Consider the following 10,416-nt stretch of genomic DNA (forward strand, 5'->3'; position numbering starts at 1 on the left):
GAAAACAGGCAGTAAAAACCCAATTTTTCCAAAAAAACTCAAAATCGAATTTTCACTTCAATTTTAAGCCCGAATCAGTGAACCTATACCCCACATTGCTTTTTAAGCGTTGTATAGTATTTTAGATTGCCTAAAATCCCTATCCTAGCATACTTATTCTATGTATGTTAGCCTAAACCCAGTTACCCAAGAAATTTCTTAAGAACAGTAGAAACCCAGTTACGAAAACTCGTGAATCAAGACCAGAATATACAAAAATTTATACAAAAATAAGATGATGGATTCGAAAACTTACTTGGGGTATGGATTGTAGGATTAATCACGAAAGTTTGGCTCAGAGTTGCTCGAAGATGTCTCGAATTACACTAAATTCTCTGGGTTTTCTTGAAGGTTTTTCTGAGGTTTTGATGAGAGAGAAGGTTTGGGTAAAGAAATGAAAAAGGTAAAGGGGGATTAAATTTATACTGCTCAGGGCAGCAATAAAAGGTAATGATGGGAGTAGAGTTTCTGTTGACCTGTGAAATTGGCCAACGGTCGTATGTATAGTATACGACACCTTTTGAACGACATAAATATAATAAACGACAGAGTATGAATATCTTAAACATACACACAAAACTTTTATAGTGGTTCAACCCTGTTCTGAAGAACAGCAATAACCTAATCCACTGAGCTTTTAGTATTGAATCACTCGACAATTACATTGATGAACAAAAGTATTCACTAGTTTCTAATTTGCCTAGAAATTCTCCCCAAATGTTCTTCAGATCTCAAAAATTCTAGAAAAAGTGATCCCTTGAAACGAAGCCCTGGGTCCTTTATTTATAGTACCTAAGGGAAGTTACATGATCAGTAATACTGGGATCGTGGTTTGGTACATGATTATCAGGTAGTGTAGATACGTGTCCACCTCCCCATGATTATGAGATCGTGGGTCTTCTCGTTGTTTATTTGGATCGTAGTAGACAATGCACGATTGAAACCTCTAGCAAATGCTAAGTCTCGGTTTGTCTATGAGACTAAGGTGCTAGGCCCAATGACCCTTTAGAGCTTGGGTACTAGGCCTGATGACCATTTGGGTGCTAGGCCTGTTGATCTTCTGGGTGCTAGGCCTGATAACCTTATGGGTGCTAGGCCTGATGACCTTCTGGGTGCTAGGTCTGTTGATCTTCGTCTGAACGAGGGTGAGTTTTACCCGTTTTTGAAAGTGTGGGCCGACCGCCTTATCGAGGATAGGGTGGGCCAACCACCCCGAGGGGTTCTTGGGCATGCTTGGGCCGACCACCCCTAGGGGGTTTTTGAACATCTCAGGCCGACCACCCCTAGGTGTTGGGGTCAGGCCGACTACCCCTAGGGGGTTTAGGCCTGGTCGAATTCTCTATAGGTCTTGGACCTATCTTTTTTTCTTTCTCATTGGTCTTTTTTCATTACTTCATTGTTTTTCCCTAATTTGTGATGCCTCGTGTCGCTTTCTCATTCGCCACATCATCCCTAGATTTTTTAGGGATAACATTTGCCCCCCCAAGTTTATTGTAATGTGTTCAACATTACGGTAAACTTGATCTGACCCGAGAAACATATTGTAGCAGTAATTTAATAGCAAAGTCCCTCAGGACATTACGTAGTACTTTTATCAACTATCGATAATTTTCTCAGCACAAATTTTTCAAGGATAATTGGTAATTCCTAAAAATAAATAGATTTTTCAAGAAAAATTAATTTTCTAAAATTCTAGTATATTTTATAAAAGTTTGAAGTCCTAAAAATATAATATTTTTCAATGATATTAATTCCTAAAAATACAAAATATTTTTCAAGGAATTTTAATTCCTAAAAATACCAAATATTTTTCAAGGAATTTGAAATTTTAACCATACCATATATTTTTCAAGGAAATTTGAATTCCTAAAAATATATGGTTAGCCTTAGAGGCTATAAGTAGGGCCTCACTTCTCACTTCCTTGCTCTGTGCGCCTCACCTATAGGTGTCTCCAAGCCTGATTTCCCCAATTCTTCATAAAACTCAGATCTTTATTTGGGTAAGTACTTTCTCCTAATCCTTACATCATTTAATTTAAATGTGCTTATATTTTGTAGAAATACATTGAATCTTTGAGGAATTTGTCTGAATCTTCTTGTTTTGTTTTATTTTGATCCAAAATAATTGACTTGTTTGAATCAAGTCTACGATTTACCTAGAATTTCCTTAGCCTGGATGATTTCCAAGTTTACAAACCCTAGCACATGCGATTTCAGGGATGCAAAACCCTAGGCCGACCACCTCTTTGAGATCCATTAGCCTGACGATTTCTAGGATTCCAAATGCTAGCATAGGAGATTTCCAAGGATGTCCATTCCCTCATGGGTCGACCACCCCTAGGGTTTCCATCCTGGGCTAAGTACCTCTAGGGCTTCCCTTGCATTTCCCTTGCCTTATGCAATTTCCAGGGATGTTTGCTCCCTCATGGGTCGGGCAATGTTTACCTCATGGGCCGACCACCACATCCTTGGGAGACTTCCAGGGTGGTCGGCCCAATCATAAGCTGACCACCTGGGACCCTAAAATTTTTTTCTCTTCTCTTACTAATCTATTTCGAGTCTTTATTGTATTGTAAAATTTATTGAAGACTTGAACTTTAATCCTCTGGCATTTTTCTGAGATTTGCATCCCTGGGGTGGTAGGTCGATCACCTATGCCCCTTCTTTCATGTGTTTGTAATATTAATGACTTCGGGTGGTCGGCCCAGACTTAGGTCCATTAGGTCGACCCCCCTTTAAGACTTCAATCAATTTTTCCAAATCTAGGGGAGACCTATGGTGGTCGGCCTGAGCTTAGTCTTACTAGGCCGACCCCTTATATAGACTTTTTCCCATAATTTATTCATTTTTTCTGCTTAGTTCATGGATATGCCCCCAGCTACTGGCTTATCTAGTCCATGGTAGGGAGCTTCATTATGTTCACTTACTAACTTTACTCTTTATTTTTCCTTTGTTGCAGATGTCCAATTTTTCTTAATCAGACAAGTCAGTAAGCGAGCGTACTCCCCAAGAGTTCTTGGAAAGGGTGAAAAGTATTTTCCCTCGCTCCTCTTTATATTTGTTCAGTGAGGAAGACTTCTTGAAAAGGTATACCCCAAAGGCAAGAGTAAAATAGACATCTTGGCCAGCTTCTGAAGATAATCTTCTAATTGCCCGACACATCACCCAAGGCTCTTTGCCTGACTCTTCTCAGATCTCTTCTCAGCATAGCACTTTCCGTGGCTCTCGGGGCACATCCCAGCGAAGTCATTCTTCTCAATGGAGTCTGCCTAGTCAGCGAGACTCCTTGCAACGCCCTTTACATCAGGATGTCAGTCGGGTTCCCCATTACTCTTCTTCTCAGAGAGAACATACCGAGGCTCTCATCGCCATGTTACTCATCTTTAGGAACGTTCTATTCATAGGTTCCGACGGACACACTCTGCCATCAAGTCTAGTGCCCTACTTCCTCTTCATCCATACTTCCGGGGCGTGACAGATTATTTTGGTCCAACTTTTGTTCTGAGCTTGAAGTTGTCTGCCATGAGGTGTTGGAATTTAGGCGAGTTCTTGGCTCTAGAGATGTAGATATTACTTTGAAAGATGAAAAGATCAACACTTTTCATAATACCGTGGAACTCAAACAATAGGAAGTCACCGAGTTGACTCTCAGGATAACCAAGATGGATGGGAAACTTGCCGATCAGCTCCAACAATCTGAAGCTGAGAAAGAGAAGCTGATTGCTGACATAAACCAACTGTGGAAGGATGCTCTTGTCGAGAAGGAGCAAGAGGTCAAGGTTGTTCGAGACAAGGCTCGAGAGGAGTATTCAGAGATAGTTTTCTCTTGCTTCTACTTGATCTAGAAGTCCAACAAAGATCTGAACATGGATTTCTTTCCCGAGAAGACGCGAGCAAAGGAGCTTAAGAAGTGTATGGCTCGTGAGGCTGCCGAGGCTCAGGTTGGTCTTTTAGATGATACTCCTGCCCTAGTTAGTCTTCTTTTGGTCTTTTACTTTGTCTTTCATTTCATGCCATTGGTGGGGCACCTTGTCCTTGACAATTCTTACATATGACATTTTATGCTTTTATTTTTTTTTGTTATGAGTACTCAGTGTATTGATTATATTTTTTATTTCCAATGCTTACTAAGTATATCAACTCACAACCATCATTGGTTCAGGTATCAGTATACTCTGAACACATGTATTTCACGTGCCATACTAACCTTGCTCTTTTATGTTTTTCATGCTAACAGCCATGGTAATGTCAGTAGTATGATACTTCGCCAAGTACCATGAACAAAACAGGTTAGGTCGACCACCCCATGGGTGATAGGCCGACCACCCTATAGGGTTGATGGATTGGCTAACCACCCTATAAGGGACATGGCTAGGAGTCTCCTCACCAATGCCTTTTTTGTTTTTGTTTTTTTCACTTTCAGAACATATGTTGAACAAATGTCCTAGAAAAACTTGAGCTTGCTTAGTACTTAAGGTCACGCCTTCATTGATTGTGTATACCCCGATCGGTATGTACTATATGCCCCCCAAGTGATCATGGATTTTAAAAGCATTGGTCACTTGCTACTGGACCATGCCTTGCTTCGAGCGTTTAGACACATAGTACTATCATTTTCATCCAATGATGCATGCAACAAATTCTTGTCCCTCATTGGTAGTCGGGTGATGGTTTCATACTCATTAGTAATGATACCTATACACAGAAGCAGATTGTGTAGCAAGTGTTGATCACAATCTACGTAATCTCTTGTGTACTCATTATAATGATTGTAGACATAAGTGTCTGAGTTGGACCAACCGGTCTAGATGGGCTAATCGAGCCTGTGATGAGTCTTAGATCAAATTATCGATCGGCCCCTCAAGGACTAGATTCGATTATGATCCGATGATGGAAACTGGTCTTTAGACCGGTCTCTATTTTGATCATATGGGTCGATAGGTTCCTCAAGAACCAGGATCGAATGTGATCAAATAATGGTGACTGGTCCTTGGACTGGTCTCTTTTGTTGATCATATGGGTCGATAGGTTCCTCAAGAACCAAGATTAAACGTGATCAAATAATGGCAACAAGGTCCTAGGACCTCTCTCTCATTTGGATCGTATGGGTCGATAGGCTCCTCAAGAACTGAGATCGAACATGATCCATTAATTTGGTGACAAGGTCCTAGGACCTGTCTCTCTTGTTGATCGTGTGGGTCGATAGGTTCCTCAAGAACCAAGATCGAACATGATCAAATAAGTTGACGACAAGGTCCTTGGACCAGTCTTTTGTTTGGATCGTATCGGTTGATAGGCTCCTCAAGAACCAAGATCGAACATGATCCATAAATTTAGTGACAAGGTCCTAGGACCTGTCTCTCATTTGGATCGTATGGGTCGATACACTACAAGAAAAAACAGTATTCATAACACTTAAAAACTGCTAACCGGGAGTATTGATAACGCTTCTGAAAATGCTAACATAGCCCCTGTTATTAAAAGTCCTGTCTTTTCTATAACAGTATTCGAATGTTATGTTCGATGTTATCTTAAACTATTCAATAACACATTTTTAGTTGCTATAATATTCAAATAATAACATTTAGTTAGAGTGTTTAGTTATAAATTTGACGTTTAATCTTATATTTTTTGCATAACACTTTTCCACTGTTACATTTGATTATTTTGATAACGTTTTTAGTTTGTTATATTATATAAATCATAACGATTTGTTATGCTTATAATATGTTTCTAAATCATAACATATTAAAATTCTAGTGATAAAATTTTGTTACTTTAGTGTGGATAATATATTTTTTAATTAAAAGATTTTCATTATTGTATGTTGATAAAAAAAATCAAAATTAATCATAAAATGTAATTCTCAATAGATTGATAAACTATAAGTATTACATTAAACAATAACTAATTCAAACCATGAATGTGTCTACTTCATGAGATCTTAGTTCTAACTTAAGTTTGAAAGCATAACATAATAAAGTTTTATAATCTTGAACATTTTTTACTTCAAAAATGAAAAACAGAAACATTACAAGATACACAAAAGTAAATCATGCATGAAACTTGCTCCATGGCATTACCATATAGAGGTAAACTAAGAGCCTCTCAGAGGCCATCATACAAAACCCAAAAAGCTGAAGAAGATTCATGTGAACTGCCAGCCTGATCATCTCAACTTCAGTTTGGAATTGAATCTCACCACCAATGGCATTACCATCTTTAAGCCTTTTAACTGCTACTACTGTACCATCTCTGAGACAGCCTTTGTAGACATTTCGAAAACCACCTTTTCCAACCAAGTACTTGTTGCTGAAGTTGTTTGTTGCCATCTGAAGCTCTCTAAATAGAAATCTCCTCAGGTTTCCAAGGCAAACCTCCTCATAATGTTGCTCTGAATTTTTTTAATGTCTACAACTGTTAATCTCTTCTTCTTGTGTGTTCTTTTTTAATGATATTGCTTAAAAAATGAGTTAGGTTTACTAACCGTTGACGTCAAAGAAAATTTTCTGGTTGTGTCTGTACCTCCACCAAAGAAGGAAACCAAACCCAAGAATTAGTAGACTAATGCAGCCCAGGCTTAAAGTAAATTAGAGCAGTTGTAACATGTTATTTAATGATAATCACTCAAATAATCTATCTTAATAACAACAACAACAATTACAATATAGAAAATGACTTACTTGAAGGTCTTGGCAGGCAACCTCGGTATTGGACCACTTAGATTGTTGTATGACAGGTCCCTAGCTATGTCATGTTAGCCAAAGATGCAGGAATTGCTCCACTCAAAGTGTTATTGTCCAGTCACCTGATACAATTGGTAGACACAAATCCATCAGAAAGAAATTTTATATAAGCCTTTGTAGTGGAAACTGCAACCTATCACAAAATCTTATAATGCATTTATGAAAGATTTTGACTTTACAGGTTGCATAGCAAAGAAAATATACTACTGAACCAAATAATATTGTATAGGAACTAGAATTAAATACACAAGGTACAATAAGAGAAAAGACAAACAGATGAAAATTCAGGAAAAGAATAGATAGACAATCGCAGAATGGAAAATCTCTTTACCAAAGTGCTTAGGTTAGTTTTCCTCTACAAAGTGCTTAGGTTAAGAGTCAGTATAGCATTTCTTTTTAATAATTGAAAATTAAAATATTTAGATTAACACTAATCTATTTGTGGATGCTCAATATTCCTTGCTTGTAAAAGACCCAAAGTGCATACTCAAGTCCCTTAAGCGCTTAAATACAGGCCCCGCAGGGGGTATCTCACGAAGGCCTCACGCCCAGCCACCAGCCTCGTGAGGGGCACCTCGTGTGGGCCTCATGCCTAGCCGCCCCGCCTCGCTGGAGGCCTCTCGCGTGCCACGTCTCGGCGTGCCCAGTAGTCTCGCGAGAAGGCCTCACTACCCAGGCCACGCCACGCTGGGGGTGTCTCGCGTGCCACGTCTCGGCATGCCCAGTAGTCTCGCGAGGGGCATCTCACGAGGGGCATCTCATGAAGGCCTCGCTCCCCAGGCCGTGCCTCGCTGGGGCCATCTCGTGTGCCACGTCTCGGCATGCCCAGCAGTCTCGCGAGGGGCGTCTCACGAAGGCTTCGCTCCCCAGGCCACGCCTCGCTGTGGACGTCTCGCTTGCCACATCTCGGCACGCCCAACAGCGTCGCGAGGGGCGTCTCGCGAAGGCTTTGCTCCCTAGGCCACGACTCGCTTAGGGCGTCTCGCGTACCACGTTTCGGCGCACCCAGCAGCCTCGCGAGGGGCATCTCGCGAGGGCCCCACACCCCATGCCACGCTTCGCTGAAGGCCTCTCGCGTGCCACGTCTCGGCGTGCCCAGCATCCTTGCGAGGAGCATCTCGTGGGGGCCTCGAGCCCCAGGCCATGCCTCGCTGAGGGGGTCTCGTGCGCCACGTCTCGGCATGCCCAGCAGCCTCGCGAAGGGCGTCTCGCGAGGGCTTCGCGCCCTTCTAGCACGCCTCGATGGAGGCATCTCGCGGGGGCTCGCATCACGCCTCCTCTTAGTACACTCAATCCTGCCAAGCCTCATTCGCACCACTAGGGGTGACCTCCCCAAAATTGGCCTCACAATAGGGGTTCTATCTCGCCCCTTAAGATTAGCGCCACTTACTGGACACCGCTATTACCGTGAGTCCAACAAGAGGTAAGATCATGGATCTCCCCAACGCACCAATAAGGGTGTGTTGGAGGTGCCTCGCAGCGATTCACACCAAGTTAGAAGAAGTACGAACACTAAGCCCATGTCAGACAAGTAGTGGCCATACAAGTGAAGTACTTGTTACAGTCCACACCAGACAACCTCTGACACTCGTAGTCAGTGAGTAGTGGAGACATCCCCACGGATTCTGACCATGTACTGGAGCCGACACCACTACCCCTGAAACCACTCTCCTGACAGTGTACCTGTGTATTGCTTGGTCCCCTGGACCACCATGTACCCAGAGCCATTAAAGCACACTATAAAATGAACCCCAATTCCACATGGAAAGGGGTTGGAAAAATTACTGTAGCATTGCACCATAATCAATACAAGCAAATTTCACCATTTTTTCTGCAATTTTTCTTGAAGTTTCTACTGAGATTTTTAAAGCTTTTCTTTTGATAATTTCTACGTTGCAATTTTTCTAACTCAACTTAGTTGACGAGTTCTCACCGTCAACACTATTCATAACACAAAATAAGAGACAAAGAAATTCCACCTAACTAAATACTTGTGTCTACTACACTACAAAAAACATGTCAACCATAGAGGTACACTAGATAAAGAAAGAACTCTTTACAACATAAAATCCATATCGTCAACAAAGCAAGGTAAACCTAGTTTGTTATATATAGATTCTATTCACTCCAAATAAATTATTTTTTCTGATTTGAAGCCATACTCTTTATAAATCAAATAAATTTAAAGGAAAAAAACAGAGAAAAAAGATTGGAAAGGAAAAATCCGAGAAAGAAAATAATACTTTTTCCAGTTTCATATTGATGAGTTGTAGAACATGAATTATCTACCTGAACTTCAGAATCAATCCTGCAAATTAACACATTAACACGTTCGCATTATATCCATGAAGACAAGTAATAAAAAGAAGATTGGAATGAAGTGGAAAGAAAGATTGGAATGGAACGGAACGGCACAGAAACATAGAGACAAGCTAACAACCTATCAAGATCATAACCTCCCACTCCAAGAACAAAGTCCATGTCAACGGATCCAAACTTAGCTTGCTTCATTTGTGCCATCCCATTAATATGCTGGCACCAGTGCACATAAAAGTATAAGTTTTTAAAAAATTATTTATTATGAGAGTGAAACACAAAAGCTGAATAGGATACAAAAGTTGATTCTTTGGTTTCTGTTAGTTGAAGCAGCTGGCTCCTCCTTCAGTCTCCTTGTTAGCGGAGAATATTCCATTTTGGAAGTATAAGCAGAGGAAGACACATATAGGAGCAATAACTTCTTATATGCTATTTGTTAAAACTGTATACAATTATTAATATCTTAGAAAGAACACCTTAATTCTCTAGGTCAATATCTCCAGCTCAACCTCAGTCACTAAATCTATCTGCTGAAATAGTTGGAATCCAATTAGCTTCAAAGCTCAGAATCACCTCACATTTTAAAAACAAATGTCAGATTCAATGAATACACTCTAACTTGTTTTCCGATTAAAAAAAAAAACTCTACCTTGTTAAAAAATAATACAATCAGCATAAGCAATTTTTTCTACAACCTCGTTAACCACAAATCTTGGTTTTATTTCATTAAGGTGTTGCATTGCGTGCTTGGAATCAACCAAAGTAACAACTCCATCAAGTTTCACATGCTGCCAAACTAATTCATCGGTACAAAAAGTTTCTATAACAGGAGCAGGTTTAGCAAGTCCTACAAAGCAAATATCACAATGATAATCAAGCACCAAAACCAGTTTGAGATAAAGTTTGAATAAAGAATTATGAGTCATCTGACATTCCCAAATGGTAGAACCATTTGTGAAATTAAATGTAAAATCTACTAAACAAATCAATTTTCTCTTGTATGGAAAATACTTGGAGGGTGTTTTTACTGTGCAAGTTTATTGGTTTCTTCTCAATACAATAAAATAATAAATGCAGTTTTCTAGAAATGCCAAACTGTTTGGTTTGTTTTGAGGTGAAACAGCTGACGCAAACAAACAACTCAATCTCTATGATTTGAGCCTTAGATTTGCGATAAAAATCTTTCTAGAGACATCACCCAAATCACTTCAAGATACAAAAAAGGGATCATAAGAATATAGTATCATGAGTTATCTAATTAGCTGTCATAAAATCATATTTAATTTCATTTATCTTATCTATATATAATATTCAC

General features: G+C 39.9%; 1 long non-coding RNA gene across 1 annotated transcript; it reads right to left on the reverse strand.

Annotated features, from left to right (window-relative positions):
• Window positions 1-9,052: 9,052 nt before the first annotated feature.
• LOC133816195 (uncharacterized) lies at window positions 9,053-9,990 on the reverse strand. Its single transcript, XR_009885069.1, has 3 exons — window positions 9,751-9,990; window positions 9,578-9,628; window positions 9,053-9,317 (listed from the first exon to the last, which is right to left on the reverse strand). It is a non-coding gene; the product is annotated as an uncharacterized LOC133816195 (long non-coding RNA).
• Between the last annotated feature and the right edge of the window lie 426 nt (window positions 9,991-10,416).

The sequence above is a fragment of the Humulus lupulus genome, chromosome 2, assembly GCF_963169125.1.
Source record: "Humulus lupulus chromosome 2, drHumLupu1.1, whole genome shotgun sequence".
Lineage (NCBI taxonomy): Eukaryota > Viridiplantae > Streptophyta > Magnoliopsida > Rosales > Cannabaceae > Humulus > Humulus lupulus.